Raw genomic sequence first — 10,656 nt, 5'->3', positions numbered from 1 at the left:
TACAATACCAAATGCTATCACATAACGATTTAGCATTAGCATGCTTTGACTGAAAATCACAGAGCTAAACATGCAGCATGGCATCACAGCACATAACGCGGTAAGCTGCCCTAATTAGCAAGCCGCTAGTTAGCATCACATATCACGCCATTTTACCACTATAACGAATAGTTACAGTACAAATGTCAAGGCACACAGTCTCATTTACCTCTTGCAGATCACAAATAAGTAATATCAGGACCACGGGTAGTCGACCTCAATGATTAGGGATGGGTATCGAAAACCGGTTCTTGTTGAGAACCGGTTCCCACTGTTTCAATTCCTTGGAATCGTTTGCCATTTTTGCAAACGATTCCCTTATCGATTCCAGTCGCCCCGAATGACGTCACCACGTTGCGGAGCGTCATTTACCTGGCAGGAAACACGACGCCTAAGCGGCTTAAACGCTCAAAAGTTTGGTTATACTTTACGAGAACGGATGACAACAGGGCAACTACAAGGTAAATAATCAACTAACAGTGCATATTATGTTAGCGCGATCTGCCTTATTACAAAACCTGCCATTACTGTGCATTTAGGTGACCATGATGAGAGAGACAGACAGAGTCTGGCTCAGATGCTGGCAGTTCTCGCTGCAGTCTACCGGTAGCGTCTCCTTTCAGGCCAGGATAGACGAATGTCACCGAGCAGTGACTCAGTTTGTGGTAAAAGGCTTGCACCCATTTGCCACAGCAGATGATTTTCGGTAAGTGAATGTGTTTAATTGTAGGCAGGGACATTACTGGATATTCTTTTTTAATTGCTACAGAATAATTTATGTTATACTTTGTTATTGCTACAGAAGAATATTTATTTTATTGTTTTACATTTACAATTTTTTCCCCAGGGACCCTGTGACACCCCATTGAAGAGCCGTAGGCTGGATCTCTTAAGATCTCACTGCTGGGTTTGTAAGGCCATGTTACTGCTAAATTTCTATCTTGTTCAAAGAGAAGATATAAAACAAAGTTCTAAGCTAATTGACCTTAGTGTTCTCCTTTTTTAAAAAGAATCGATAAGAGAATCGATAAAGAATCGAATCGTTAAACAGAATCGAAACTGGAATCGGAATCATGAAAATCTTATCAATACCCATCCCTATCAATGATACACTTAGATGCAAAATCCACACCACGTTTGCCTTACAACATCTCTCTCTTCGGACTTAGCTTCTGTGTCCGCTCCCACAGATTCACACAAACCATCTGGATTCTGGACCATTTAGTAGTTTTTAGTATTTTAATTCTGTAATACTTTGTACTAATAGGACTGATCTAAACTTATCTTCCTTCAACAGGACATAATGTGACAGTTGGCTGATGTCTATTATTGTGATGTTACAAAATGGAAAAAAGTTTTATAGGTTTCTTATCTATGGGTTGAGAATAGAAGTAGCAACCACAACAAATTGTGGACAACAGTAAAGATGATTAAAGTTACATTATTAATGTGTGTAGATGAAATATCTCTTTGTGACTTAACAGTTTTGTTCATGAGACAAAGCACGACTTTTCCTCCTCTGAAGTCCATAGTCTCTCTTTCAACTCACTCATCTCTTTAGCATGTTTTTTCTGTATTTCATCTAGTTCTTGCCTGGTACCGTCTTCCACTTGCATTCCAAGTTTCCGTTTCAATTCATTCATTCATTTCTTTTTCATGCTTCTTCTGCAGTTCATCAAGTTTTTCTCTCTCATTTGTTCCACTTTTTTCTAGAAGCTCTTCTTTGAATGCCTTCAGGTTTTGCTCATGTTGTTTTTGTAAGTTATCCAGTTCACCCTTCTGTTTTTGCTGATGTTGGTCTAAAAGTTTATATTTCAAATCTGACATTTCTTGTTCATGTTTGATGGACAGCCTGTTTCTTTCTGCTTTCTGTTCCTCTGTTTTTTTAGATCCTAGTTTCTCCTTTAAGTTTTTCATTTCCTCTTTTTGTTTCTTCTTTAATTTACCAATTTCTTCCTTTTCGTCTTCTTTGTTATCCTTTAAAAGTCTTTTTTCACACCTTTCCACCTTCGATCTATATGATTCCTGCATTGTTTTTATTTCAGTCTTGTTTTCTTTCTTCTGAGTTAGAAGCATGAGGATTAATTCCGTTATTTCTGATTTATGTTTATCCTGCAGTTCATCCATTTCTTTCTTCAGACTACTTTCTTTGTGGTCTGTGTTACGGCCCTAGCAGCTACCAGCTGAACACACTGAGCAGATTAGAGGCTGCAGAGGGACGTAACAGTCTGACAGATCCTCTAATCTTTCGTATTCTCCCTTCTTGTCTTGCATGTCTTTCTCATGTTGCTGCTTCAGTTTCTTTATCTCGTCAATGTGTTTTTGAATCAGTTCTGCAAAACCCTTCTCCTTTTTCTCTCTAAATTCATTGAATTCTTCAGCTTTTTTTCTGGCTTCTTCTTTAAACTTTCCCATGTCTTCCTGCATGTTCTCAGTTTGTTTCTGATAGTTCTCCTTTAACTCTTTCAGCTTCTCTTCCTGTTCTCTTTTTATTCTTTCCTCTTTTTCTTTTCTTTCATGTTCCAACTTTTCTTTTACTTGATTGTATTTTTCTTGAAGCTCCCTGATTTTCTGTTCTTTCTCTTTATCTTCTTGTTTTCGTTTTTCCTCCAATTCCTTTCTTTCCTTCTCCCAAGTCTTTTGCTGCTCTCTTATTCTTTCTCTGTAATGTTCACACTCTTTATCGATTATTCCCCTTGATTCTGACTCTGATCGTAGTTTTTCCTCAAGTTCTTGTATTGTTTGTTCCCATTCTTGTCTTTGAAGTTCTTCCTGTTCTCTCTTCCTCCTGTCTTCTTCTTCTCTGAGTTTTTGTTCTTTCTTCCTCTCTTCGGACTGAATGTGGATGTTGTCCTGAAGTTCTTTAAGTTGTTTCTCTCTCAGATTTCTTTCGTGATCAATTTCTGCTTTCTGTTGTTGCATTCTTTTTTTCATCAACTGGATTTTTTCCTCATATGTTCTTTCAAGCTCCTCCTTCTGTCTCTTCATTTCTTCTTCCTTCTCCTTCAGGATGCTCTGCATTTCTTTCTGTATCGCAGTTTCAGCCTCTTCCAGTATCTCATTGGTGAAGCAGTTTCCTCCATTTTCCTTCACCATGGTGTCAATCTTTGTTATCACCAGTGTTGGGTAAGTTACTTTAAATTAATAACTTAGTTACATCACTAGTTACTTCCATCAAAAGTAACTCAGTTACTTCAAGTTACTCGTTACTTTCAAAGTAACTAGTTACTAGGGAAAGTAACTTTGGTTTTACTCAGACTTCTCTTGTTAATGTGTTGCTAACTGGATACCCAGCAAGAGTGCCAGTCTTCTAGCTTGCTTACTTGCCATAAGTGCACTGTGCCACCTACCAAAGGAAAAAATGTGTATATTTCCACGAGAGAAATCCCACGCCTGGACCGTCGTTGACTACCGCCATAATTCTAGCCTACGTCACAGTGTCATGTGCGCTTTTTACATTCAACACAAAAACTGCAGTCGTGGTGCTTTCGATTGTACTCAGAACTCGGAAATTCTGCTTTCCGAATAGGAAGATGTAGGGAACACCAGACTGCAGATGAGCTGCATACAGGGCTGGACTGGGACAAAAAATCGTCCCGGGCATTTTGACTAGAGACCAGCCCACCATTGTAGCAAAAATCATAAAGCCTTTGAATGAAAACAAACGCTGTTGTGACAGTGATGTACACTGTTCTGATGGTATATATGTATCAATCTATCAATCGTTTGCTGTAAGATTCAGGTAATTATTTATTAAAAGTGAGACATTTTAAATGAGAATAAGAAAGTATTTCTTTGTGCCCCCCTCTCCCTGTTAATGCCCTACCTGCCCCCCTGGCAACACTTTGCTAGACCCGCCCCTGCACAGTTACCAGCTGTCAGCTACGTAGAAAAGGATCCTGGTGTTATTTGTCTCTCAGAAACAGTTCATAACTTCAACTCATTCATGTCACCTAAAAGGTAAACCTGTTTCTCCATCACAGCTCTGATGATTCAGTAAGGACATCTCCTGGTTTCATCTTCATGTTTCCCTCTCACCACATATCCAAACCCACATCATGACCAGCAGCTTTACAGCTGTGGCTCCAGCAAACATCAGCTGATACTAGAAATTAATATTAAATAAATTCTAACAACAGCTGATCAAGCTTAAACGTGCTGCTGTTGTTTAACGCGACATCCGCTGGTTTCCTCTTTCTGGCGCAAAGCGGACGATAAATAAACACAAGAGAAAAGCCGATCAGCTGATCATTGATCAGTTTCATGATTGAAGTAGAAACAGGAGAGGGAGGGGGGAGGATGAGAGGAGAAGAGGCAGCTGTGCAGCGTAAACACAGAATAACTCCAGCTTTGTGTCTTTTTCATTGTAGCTGAAGTCCGGGACAAACTGTTCCTTTTCACCTCAATACGAAACGCGTAATATTTTCTCTGAATACGAGACGATTCCGTTTTTCACGGGACGGTTGGCAACTCTAATAATTAACCTTATGAACAAAATAAAGTTCACTATCAGTAACATCATAGCACCACCCAGCTGTATAGAAACTCCGTCATGCTAGCTAGTACGCAGTACGAAAAAGTCAGCACAACGAAAATAAACTCCACCTAAACTTGGTTCATATCTGACCCAGATAGACTGCAGTCATAACGTCTTACCTGAAGTTCAGTTCACCTGATACTCGGACCGGCGGCTGCTTCGGGTCTCTCCTCTTGCCTCCCTTTTCCTTCATCCACCTGCTGGCCTCCACCACTTGCTAATGTTATTGAATCTGTGGAAGCTCCGCGATAGCCACCACACGAAGTAACGAATAACGAGCCTATTTAAATCCCAGTAACGAGTAACGCGTTCCTGGTTTTGGCATAATAACTAGTTACCGTGCTCGTTACCACAATAATAACGTAGTTACTGTAACGCGTTACTTAATAACGCGTTAGTCCCAACACTGGTTATCAGCTCAGTCACTTGTGTGCAGTTGTGCTTATAGTTATTGAACACATGGTATCTCCCTCCACAGTCGGAGATTAGCTTCTTAACCCTAGAACACTATCGCTATAAATAGTAACACAATCACTAATTCCGGGTGATTTTTACCCGATATAATATAACCAATAAAAAGTAATCAAATATATCAAAATATGACAACACATGACAAATTAGAGTGGTCTTCTTTTACTTTCAACTGTGCCATGTCTAACAAAATGAAAAAAAACCCTCCTAAAACAAAATAATGACTCTGGAAAGCTGGTCTTTGGTCCACCCATTCCTGGGACATTTGAGACTTCTCTGGTGAAGGCACAGGCTAAACAGCTGCAGGAGATAGAAATCATGTAAATGTATTTGCTCAGGTGTAAATCACCCAGTGATAGTGTTCTAGGGTTAAAGGAATCATCAGAGTTTTCAATGTATTCTTCAACAGACACCTTTGCATGTTCCAGTGTATCTCCTTTTGTGAAAAGAACAATGGTGAACTTCTCGGAGTTCTTCCCAAAGACTTTCTTGATCAGTTCCAGTGTCTCCTTCTCCTCTGCTGTGAGTCTGCCAATCTGTAACACCAGCAGGAAGACATGTGGTCCTGGAGCCAGGAGACTGACACATTTCACCATCTCCTCATTGATCTCTTCATGTGATAAACTGTTGTCAAAGAGTCCAGGAGTGTCGACCACAACAACAGGATAACCGTTCACATCGCCCTGTTCTTTTTGACAACATTTGGTGACTGACTTTTGGAAAGGGCTAGATAAAAATATATCTCGTCCTAGAATGGTGTTTCCTGAAGAGCTCTTTCCACAGCCAGTCTTTCCAATGAGCACAATCCTGAGACAGTCTGGGCTCTGCATCTCTTCATTACCTATAAAATGAGTTGGAATGAGTTAAATTGGATACTGACAGTTTGAATATTATTAATTAAAAGGGAAATGTTTACAACATAAACATAATGGCATTTATAAAAATGTGCATTACTTACAGCTGACTGTACCTTTTGTTTTCAGGTCCTTAAGTTCAGCCTGCAATTCAGTGATACATTTCTCTTTTTTTATTATCTTTTCTATTTGTGCAGTTGCAAAGGTTTCAGTTGTGTAGCTGCATAATTTGCTCTCTTTAGATTTTAGAGTAATTTTTTCCAAAATGATGAAAATCTTGAAGACCTCTTGTTTATCCTTGATGTTGACGACAACAGATCTTCCTCCACAGCTCTCACAGAGCTCCTGGATGTTCTTGTTTCCCTTTACAAAGTTACCAACAGCTGGATCTGTAGGATCTGAGTCCACAGTGAACAGAATCATGGTGAAGTCATTGACTCGAGAGCTGAATGTGTCCTGGATGGTCTTTTACTCTCCCTTGTCTTCATCAGTGAGGGGAGCCACAGGTAGGACCAGGATGAAGGCATGGACACCCTCAGGATCACAGAGGGAGATACACCTGAGTGATTCCTCCATCACTGCCTCCTGAGGTTTTCCATACAAGGCAGGCAGCTCCACCAGGGAAACCCAACGTCCACACACCTCTCCCTGATGTTTAACACACTCTGATGAGGTGCTAGGTGGATCAAACCTCTTTTGTCCCAGAATAGCATTAACTGCTGAGGTCTTCCCTGCTCCTCTTCTACCACACAACACCAGGTTCAGAAGAGGTTTTGATCTGTTAAACAGCAGCTTCTCCATTTAAAGTCAAATATCCTTCTTTAGTCTCACTCAGAATTTTTTTAATTTTCTCCATCAATTCTTGCTGGTCTTGTTTGAAATGTTTTTTTAATAATACTAAATCTATGCACCCTTTCTTGGCAGTCCTGGATGAGTTTTTCCACTGAGTTATCCCTTTTCTCATTGTATGTCATAGAAACCATGGAGTGTTTAAAAGCCTCTTGACCAAACAGACTCAAGATGAATTTCAGAATGTTCCTGTCCTCCTCAGTGAAATCAGAAGGTTTCACTAACAGCAGAACATTTGGTCCAGGATGACAGAGCTTCACACACCTCTTCAGCTCTTGTCTCACTCTTTGCACAGACAGATTGAACAAGTCTGGCATTCTCACTACTGTTATTGGGTTCTTGTTCCACTTGCCACTGGCTGCCACACAGTGTTTGGTTGAAGGTTTAAGACTAAAATTGCTCTCTCTTTTTCCAGTGATGATATTTTCCAGTGCTATTTTTTTGTCATCACTCTTTCCAAACAATACGATCCTCAGTGCACATCCTGTAAAAAAAAGATCAAATAAATCATATTGTAAATAAATAAAGATCTTAAATAAATCATTATACTTCCACTGGAATTTACACAACATACAATTTATAAATGTTCTTAAGTTTGGTATGAATCTGTAGTTAAGTCTGCTGGAATTGCTGCTACTAGAAAACATTTACTTTTGTAACTTCTTTTTTCTTCTTCTTTCTGCTCCTCTTTAAACACTTATACCCTCACTATCGCTACTCTTTGCAGCTTCACTGCTACACCTGTCTCCCTCTCATTCACACACATGTAACTAACCTCTTCCTTTGAATTCTTTCCTGTGCTTCCTCATTCTCCCACAAGGTCTCCTTGTCCTCTTTCTTCTGTCCAGAGGTTAAAACAAACATCTTGGCAATTTCCCTCAGCACTAAAGATGTGCTTTCTAAACCCAACAAACTCTAAACTGCTAAAATGGATTTAACTTGGAACTGGCTACAAACTAAAGCGATTCGCACATGACGATTATCGTGGTCAATAGTCATTGACCCAGAATTTTGTATTTGGATATTAAAGTTCTTTTTATTATTAAATATTTTCCTTTTTGATTATTAGTGTGCTTATTGTTTACATTTTACCTTTATTGTTATTGTATTTTGTTAGTATTTGGTTGTCTTCATTATTATCATCTGCATCTTGTTACCAATCCATTTCCACTTCCACCCTTTTGTGTCTCACATTATATAAAGCTTGGTCCACAAATGTTTAGACAGAGATGTTTTTCTAATTTTGGTTCTGTACATCACCACAATTAATTTTAAATGAAACAACTCAGATGCAGTTGAAGTGCAGACCTTCAGCTTTGAGTGGGTTAAACAAAAAGACTGTATAAAATGTGACAAACTAAAACTTTTTTAACACAGGCCCTTCATTTCAGGGGCTCTAAAGTAATTGGGCAATAAAATAAGTGAAAATAAAATGTTCATTTCAAATACATTGTTGAAACTCCTTTGTTGAAATGACAGCCTGAAGTCTTGCACTCATGGACATCACCAGATGCTGGGTTTAGTCCTTTTTAATGCTCTGCCAGACTTTTACTGCAGCAGCTTTCAGTTGCTGTTTGTTTGTGCGCCTTCCTGTCCCAAGTTTAGTCTTGGGGAGCCCCTTTGACTACATGTGTTCTGTACACTGTTCTGGGGCGACCGTGGCTCAGGGGGTTGGGAAGCGTATCTGTAACCGGAAGGTTGCCGGTTCGATCCCCGGGCTCTCTGTCCTGGTCGTTGTGTCCTTGGGCAAGACACTTTATCCTACCGCCCACTGGTGATGGCCAGAGGGGCCGATGGTGCGATATGGCAGCCTCGCTTCTGTCAGTCTGCCCCAGGGCAGCTGTGGCTACAACCGTAGTTTGCCTCCACCAGTGTGTGAATGCGAGAGTGAATGAATAGTGGCATTGTAAAGCGCTTTGGGTGCCTTGAAAAGCGCTATATAAATGCAATCCATTATTATTACACCGGAAAATCTTCCAAATGTAAGTACCACACTTTAAAGCAACTCCAGGCCTTTTATCTAATTGATAATGACATAATGAAAAAATTGCTCACACCTGCCATTAAATATGATCAACCTATCTCTAATAATCAGCTATGTACCACAGGCCTTCAAGCTGGCTGTAGTTAAACCTTTACTCAAAAAGCATCTCTAGACCCAGCAGTCTTAGCTAATTATAGGCCAATCTCCAACCTTCCTTTCATATCAAACATCCTTGAAAGAGTAGTTGTCAAACAGCTAACAGATCATCTGCAGAGGAATGGTTTATTTGAAGAGTTTCAAATAGCAGAAATTGATTTATTGTTTGTACAGTGCTTGTTTTTGTTTTCTGTGTGTTGTCCAGCTGTACTCTAGCCAGATCATCATTGGTCTCGTAGCCGAAAACTAGCTTTACTTTATTGTCTGGGTCAACTTTGCTAGCGAGAGACAGAGAGAGGCGTTGAAAGGCTCCAACGAAACTTATTGTTTCAGAGGAAAACACAAACACAGTGTACAGTCGAGTCTTAATAGCGTACTTACAACTGGGCTACACTGTCCCTGAGGCTACATTCGTCTGCCTATTGCCTTCATATTAAATCATTTTTTGAACAATAATTTTCATTATGCGGGTCGCAAGTAGAGGTGACATGGGCTGTGAGATTGAGACACAGACATTAGAGCCTCTTAATTTGTGTTTTGTTTGGGTTGAAATTGACATGAAATTACCAAAAAGTAGAGAGGGCATAGCCTAACATATGAAACAGGAAAGGACCACCATGTATTTATTTCAACAAAGTAACTGTATTCTGAACATCAGCTTTTTAAACAGTAACTGTAACGGAATAAGTTACTCATATTTTGTATTTTAAATACATAACGCCGGTACATGTAAACTGTTCTCCCCAACACTGTTCACCAGCCAGCATGTAAGAAAGGCTTGGAAATATTCAGTTTTGGGGTTTTTTGCATTTGAGACTTTAAAGGACCCTACATGTTTTTGTAGTGATAGTGAAGAAACTGCTACACGACTGTGGAGAGAGATATCAGCAATAATCAGACAGATCGCACAGAAGTCAGAGAGCTGCTGACAAAGGCTGATAACATGGTGAAGGAGAATGGAGGCTGCTTCAAAAGTGAGATGTTATCCAAGAGCCCAAGGCAGTGATACAGAAGGAAGTGCAGCACATTCTGAAGAAGGAAGAAGAGATGAAGAAGAAGGAGGAAGAACTTCAAAGAAAGTACAAAGAAGAATTGTAAGCAATGAAAAAGAGAATTGAAAGAGAGAGAGGGGAAACTGAACAGGAGATAAAAAAGAGAGCGAAACAACTCGATGAAATGGAGGAAATTATTCAAAAAGAGTGTGAGTGGAGAAAGAAAGAGCATGAAATTAGAGAAGAAGAACACAGGAAAAGGAGAGAACAGGAAGAACATAAGCGACAGCAGTGAGAACGAGAAGGTCTGGAGAAAAAAATCAAGTCAGAATCAAGAGAAAAGAAAATCCAGAACAAGAAAGAAATGAAAGAACAAGAAGAAGCCTGGTAGAAGCGAAAAAAGAAAAGTGGGACAAACACAGGAGTTAAATCCAACAGAAAGAGAAGATAAGATAGATCTTCATCACTGTTACTAAAACAATGAAACACATTTTGGCATCTCTCTTTTGGCAGCATGTAGGTTTTTACATTCAGATTCTGAAAGTAAAAGAGAAGTAAAGCAGCAAAAAATACAACCTGTTGCATGAAACCTCATGAAATAAAGAGAATGAGCTGAAAGACAACACAAGGAGAAAAAAGAAAAACTGCATTCACTGCTGGACTTAAAGAAGAAGAAATAAAGGCTTTAATGGAGAAATCCACAAAGAGATGCTCCATCTGCTGATGACCCGTCCCACTCATGGAACTCCCACAGAAATCTCTCTGTTAGTCCCT

At 39.6% G+C, this 10,656-nt stretch overlaps 1 pseudogene; it reads right to left on the bottom strand.

Annotated features, from left to right (window-relative positions):
* Positions 1–407: 407 nt before the first annotated feature.
* On the bottom strand, positions 408–7,559 carry LOC146376788 (GTPase IMAP family member 8-like; annotated as a pseudogene).
* Between the last annotated feature and the right edge of the window lie 3,097 nt (positions 7,560–10,656).

This window comes from Perissodus microlepis, chromosome 12 (genome assembly GCF_051167445.1).
Source record: "Perissodus microlepis isolate ML-2025 ecotype Zambia chromosome 12, ASM5116744v1, whole genome shotgun sequence".
Lineage (NCBI taxonomy): Eukaryota > Metazoa > Chordata > Actinopteri > Cichliformes > Cichlidae > Perissodus > Perissodus microlepis.
Note: the sequence above shows the minus strand (reverse complement) of the source record. Positions and strands in the feature narration are given on the sequence as shown.